Source organism: Dipodomys spectabilis, unplaced genomic scaffold (assembly GCF_019054845.1).
Source record: "Dipodomys spectabilis isolate Male_0828 unplaced genomic scaffold, ASM1905484v1 ptg000157l, whole genome shotgun sequence".
NCBI classification, from domain to species: domain Eukaryota; kingdom Metazoa; phylum Chordata; class Mammalia; order Rodentia; family Heteromyidae; genus Dipodomys; species Dipodomys spectabilis.
Genome location: NW_024870834.1, coordinates 20,218,447 through 20,224,497, shown reverse-complemented (window position 1 = coordinate 20,224,497; position 6,051 = coordinate 20,218,447). Strand labels below are relative to the sequence as shown.

The 6,051-nt window shown below is 43.8% G+C and overlaps 1 non-coding gene across 1 annotated transcript; it reads right to left on the bottom strand.

Annotated features, from left to right (window-relative positions):
• Positions 1–5,617: 5,617 nt before the first annotated feature.
• LOC122118917 lies at positions 5,618–5,782 on the bottom strand. The gene has a single exon (XR_006149468.1). It is a non-coding gene; the product is annotated as a U1 spliceosomal RNA (small nuclear RNA).
• Between the last annotated feature and the right edge of the window lie 269 nt (positions 5,783–6,051).

Below are 6,051 nucleotides of genomic sequence, written 5' to 3'. Positions count from 1 at the left end.
CTGAAAGTCCTAAGTCAATCAGTGGTAAAATCCAGATTCAGAATCAGTCTTCACTTTGTCTACCTTTCCTTTTCCCTGATTCCAAATGCTCACTTACAGCAAGTGTGTGTGTATGCATATATACACACATGTATATAAATGCATGAATATATGTATGTGCATACATACATGGATGTATATGTAAAACAACTGCTGGTACTAAGGCTTGAACTCAAGATTCTCACAATGATCAGCCTTTTTTTTTGGCGGGGGGGGGGGGGGGGGGGTGTTTGGTCGTGGGGCCTGAATTCTTGGCCTGGGCACTGTCCCTCAGCTCTTCAGCTCAAGGCTAGCGCTCTACCACTTGAGCCACAGCGCTACTTCCGGCTTTTTTCTTTTTGTTTATGTGGTGCTGAGGAATTGAACCCAGGGACTCATGCATGCAAGGCAAGCGCTCTACCACTGAGCCACCTTCCCAGCCCATGATCAGCCTTTTTGTTCATGCCTGGTGCTCTACACCTGAGCCATGTCTCCAGCCTGGCTCTTTGCTAATTAGAGATGTAATCTCTTGGACTTTTCAGCCCAAACTAGCTTTGAACCAAGATCCTCTAAAGTCTCAACCTCCAAAGTATCTAGGATTAGAGGTGTGAACCACTGGCATCCATCTAACTGCTTATATTTTTTAATGTGACCATAGCAGACAAACAAAAAAAAACCCTATTTTTCTTAGCATTATTTGTTTTGAATTTTCTTTGTCACTCATGGGGCTTGAATTCAAGTCCTGGGTGCTATCTGAACTTTTTCACGCAAGGCTAGCACTGTACCACTTAAGCAAGAGTGCCACTTTCAGTTTTTGGAGGTTAATTAGAGATAAGAGTCTCCTGGCCTTTCCTGCCTGGGCTGGCTTTGAATTATGATCCTCAGATCTCAGCCTCCTGAGTAGCTAGAATTACAGGCATGAGCCATCAGTGCCTGGCTTGTTTTGTATTTTTATATGATTGATTGATTGATTTTTATTTTTTGCTAGTCCTAGGGCTTGAATTCAGGGCCTGGGCACTGTCCCTGAGCTTCTTCTGCTCAAGGCTGGCACTCTACCAGTTGAGCCACAGCCTTTTCTGTTTATGTGGTACTGAGGAATTGAACCCAGGGCTTCATGCATGCTAGGCAAGCACTCTACCAACAAGCCACATTCCCAGCCCTGTTTTGAATTTTTATGTAAGGAGATTGGATATAAATGGGAAATCTCATGTAAAGCCAGTGTACAGAGCCAAGTGTTAGGTCAGAGGCACTGGGTTTCAGTTCTAGTATTTGTATCTACTGAGGAGTTTCATGATCTTGAGAAAAACTACTAAGCATCTCTATGACTACTTCCTCATATGTCAAATGAGAAAAAAAAAAGTACTTGCTTAGCTGGGTGCCCCTGGTGGCTCATGCCTATAATCCCAGCTACTCAGGAGGCTGAGATCTGAGGATCACAGTTCAAAGCCAGCCCAGGCAGAAAAGTTAGTGAGACTCTTTATCGCCAATAAACCAGTAGAAAATCGAAAGTGGCACTGTGGCTCAAGTGGTAGAGTGCTCACCTTGAGCTGAAGAGCGCAGAGACACTACCCAAGCCCTGAGTTCAAGCCCCATGACCGACAAAAAAAAAAAAAAAGTACTGCCGGGCGCTGGTGGCTCACGCCTGTAATCCTAGCTACTCAGGAGGCTGAGATCTGAGGATCGCGGTTCAAAGCCAGCCCAGGCAGAAGAGGGCGTGAAACTCCTATCTCCAATAAACCACCAGAAAACCGGAAGTGGCGCTGTAGCTCAAGTGGTAGAGCGCTCGCTTTGAGCTGAAAAGCTGAGGGACAGCGCCCAGGCCCAGAGTTCAAGCCCCACGACTGACAAAAAAAAGTACTTGCTTTATCTTCTTCCTATAGTTATTAGAAAATTGAATTATTTATATATAAATCAGAGATTTGTTTTTAAATGACTATGCGTTGTTCTATGATTCTATAACACCTTTTATTTGTTTTTCTTTTCTTTTTCTTTTTTGTCAGTTGTCGGGCCTGAACTCTGGGCCTGGGCGTTGTTCCTCAGCTTTTCCACTCAAGGTTAGCTCTCTTCCACTTGAGCCACAGCACCACTTCTGGCTTTTTCTGCTTATATGGTGCTTAGGAATTGAACCCAGTGCTTCATGCATGCAAGGCATGCACTCTACCACTGAGTCACTTTCCCAGCCCTGGTTTTGTTGTTTTGTTTTTTTTTGTCAGTCATGGGGCTTGAACTCTGGGCCTGGACACTGTCCCTGAGCTCTTCAGCTCAAGGCAAGCTCTCTACCACTTAAGCCATAGCACCACTTCCGATTTTCTGATGGTTAATTGGAGATAAGAGTCTCATGGGAACTTTTCTGCCCAGGCTGGCTTTGAACAGTGATCCTCAGATCTCAGCCTTCTGAACATCTAGGATTACAGGCATGAGCCACTGGCACGTGGCTACACTGTTTTTGTTATCGGGTTCTAGCACATTCAAAAATCTGAATAATGGATTTGAGGCAAAATGAAATTAAATAGGCCTCCTGTACTTAAAAAAAAAATAACTTCTCGCCAGGCTCAAGCCTGTAATCCTATCTACTTAGGAGGCTGAGATCTTTAGAAGTTCAAAGCCAGTGTGGGCAGGGAAGTCCCAAGTAGAGCTACGGGTCAATTGATATAGTGCTCCCCTTGATCAAAAAAGCTGAGGGAAAGCTGGGTTCTAGTGGCTCAGTGCATATAATCCTAGCTTCTCAGGAGGCTAAGATCTAAGGATCATAGTTCAAAGCCAGCCCAGTCAGAAATATCTGGGAGACTCTATCCAATTTAACCAACAAAAAGCTGAAGGTAGAGCTGTGGTGCTAATAGAGTGCTAGCCTTGAGAGAGAAAAACACTCTCATGGACTGTGCCCAGGCCCTGAGTTCAAATCCCATGATTGGCACAAAAAAGCTCAGGAACAGGCACCCAGGGCCTGAGTTCAAAGCCCAGGGTCAGTACAAAACAACAAACACTTGGTAGTGTTCAATGGAATAAAGGGATCCATTCTATCTGTTTTAGTTAAACTTTCTTCTTTTTTTAGAGGGACATTACACAAGAAACAAGTAACAAAGAACTGGGTACTTTATGTTTTGATGATTTGTAGCTGTTCTGCTGGAAAGATAAAAGGATACAGTCTGTGTGCCATGATGTCATTTGTAAAGGAGAACTGGAATTCCTCAAGGTCAGCCTTGGTACTGGTGGGTAATTCTTTGTCATGGGAGCTTTCTGTGTATGGTAAGTTTTTTAGTACCATGTCTGGCCTCTACTTCGGGCAACTACCACTTTTCTTTCCCAATCATACTAATTATAAAAACCAAAACTGTTCCTGGACATTATTCAACTATCTTCTTCTGGCAAGGGCCTATTTTCCCTGTTTTAGTTACATATTCTCTTGGAATTAATGAAAACTGCCAGAGCTACCCTATAATCATTAAGGATGGCTTAGTTGGCCTTTATATATTTGCTCAAAAACAGTTGTGGGTCTTTTTTTTTTGGGTCAGGTCATGGGGCCTGAACTCTGGGCCTGGGCGCTGTCCCTCAGCTCTTCAGCTCAAGGCTAGCGCTCTACCACTTGAGCTACAGCGCCACTTCAGGCTTTTTTCTTATGTGGTGCTGAGGAATCGAACCCAGGGCCTTGAGCATGCAAGGCAAGCGCTCTACCACTGAGCCACCTTCCCAGCCCAGTTGTGGGTCTTTTGAACCAGATTTCATGACTAGATTTGTTTCTTCCTCATTTTCCCAACAGCTTGTTTTTCTTTGTTGTTGTTGCCTGTTTTTTCTTTTTTTAATGTTGGAAACCAGGACTTGAACTTGGTACCTCATGCTTTCACTCACTGGCTAATGCTCTACCAACTGAGCCATGCCTCCAACCCATTTTGATTTTTTGCTAGCAGTACTGGGGATTTGACTTTTATCTACTCCCTCAACCCATCCTGGTGTGTTGGGGGAGGGGGGGAGTACTACAGCTTGAACTCAAGGCCCGGGCACTGTCCCCTTAGCTTTATTGCTCAAGGCTGGCATGCTATTACTTCAGTCATAGCTCCACTTCTACCTTTTTGTGGTTAACTGGAGATAAGAGTCTCATGGACTTTCTTGCCAAGGCTGGCTTCAAAGGTAGATGCTCATATTTCAGCCTCCTACCTAGGACTAGAGGCTGACCCAGCCTGGTTTTTCAATGATTGTCTATTACATGCTGGATTTCTTGCACAAGACATGGTTACTGGCTAAGTGGCATGGTCTGAGTCCAAAGCTCCCATTTCCAGATCCCTTATTCCTTTATTTAGAAATACTTGGTACATCTGGAATACAGAGTAGATCCTAGGAAATCAGCCACTGAAACAGGGCAGCTGCCTGGCCAAATGAATACTCACACACTATTTAAATCACTCCCTTCGGCTGGTTCTTCTTTTACAGCAAATGGGCTGGACATGTAGATCAAGCTAAATAACTGAAAACAAAAATACCTTTTTTTAGATTCTCCAAGTATTAACACTGGACCTTTGCCTTGTCTATCACCTGATCCCTCCTCTCACTCGGGCACTAATTTTTTTATTTTTATTTTTGTCAGTTGTAGGGCTTGAACTCAGGGCCTAGGTACTGTCTTTGAGCTTTATTTTCACTCAAAAGTAGTGTTCAACCACTTTGAGCCACAATACCAGGTCTGGTTTTCTGGTGGTTAATTGGAGATAAGAGTCTCATGGACTTTCTTGTCCTGGGGCCATCCTCAGATCTCAGCCTCCTCAGTAGCTAGGATTACAGGCATGAGCCACGAACGCCTAGCCATTCAGGCACTAATTTTTCTCTGGCCCTTTGATGATAATTTCTTCAAGGGCCACTCAGATTTTCTTTATTATTGTAGTTTTTGAAAAGCCTCTCTATCTTCTGTTTTCATTAAGCAGACATTCTTTCCTCAGAGTTTTGTTGTTTTTTTGGGGGGGGGAAGGGGGTCCGGTCGTGGGGCCTGAACTCTGGGCCTGGGTGCTGTCCCTCAGCTCTTCAGCTCAAGGCCAACGCTCTACCACTTGAGCCACAGAGCCACTTCCGGCTTTTTTCTTTATGTGGTGCTGAGGAATCAAACCCAGGGCTTCAGGCATGCAAGGCAAGCGCTCTACCACTTAGCCACCTTCCCAGCCCCTCTTTCCTCAGAGTTTTAAAGTGGAAAAAAAATACATCCTGGATATCTACTTTCATGGAACAAAAACTGCTGAGTCACACTATTATTCAGTGTAAATGCAAACAATGAACCTTAGAGAAAGCAGAGAATGGACACATTAAATAAATATCCTTTTTACCCGCAGCACTTACCTTCTAATACCTCTTCCAACCTCACTTTTCCTTAAGACTAGCTATCTGAAAAATGATATTAAAAAACTTAAAACTTTAATTTGTACAATAGCGTTGTATTGTATATATGTCTGCACAGCTTGCTCATTCATTTAAAAAAAATCTTTATCCAAATTTTACCTTTTCTGTGAGACCTTCCATGTTCCCAATTCCCACCACCCCCTCCTTTCTTCTCTTTTAGTTCTGAAGTTTGAACTCAAGGCTTCACACTTGCTGGGCAGGATCTCTACCACCTGAGCTACGCCTCTAATTTGGGCATTCATTTCTTTTAAACAAACACAGATTATGGAGTGGAGTTTGCCACATTTGAGGAAACTGCAGAGGTCAGCATACATGGAGTGCAATGGACAAACCTTAGTCTGACAAGACCACCTTTGTAATCATGGTATGTCCCCTACCAGGTAAATATGCTCATGGCATTTTTGATAGGGTCTCATTTTTTGTCCAGCTCAGCCAAGACCACAATCTTATTTATGCTTCCTACCAACTCTGGTATGAAATGTACCATTTTGCCTAACCTTTCCTCCTAAAATTGGTCTCAATTCTCCCTGCCCCACCCCCTCCAAGGGCTCCTGATCTCTACTTCTGGAGATGCTAGGATTACACACGTGCTGTCCTCCCTTTTTAAAACTGCAACTCAGCTGACCACATGCACATTTTCTACCTTTCTTCTCTTTC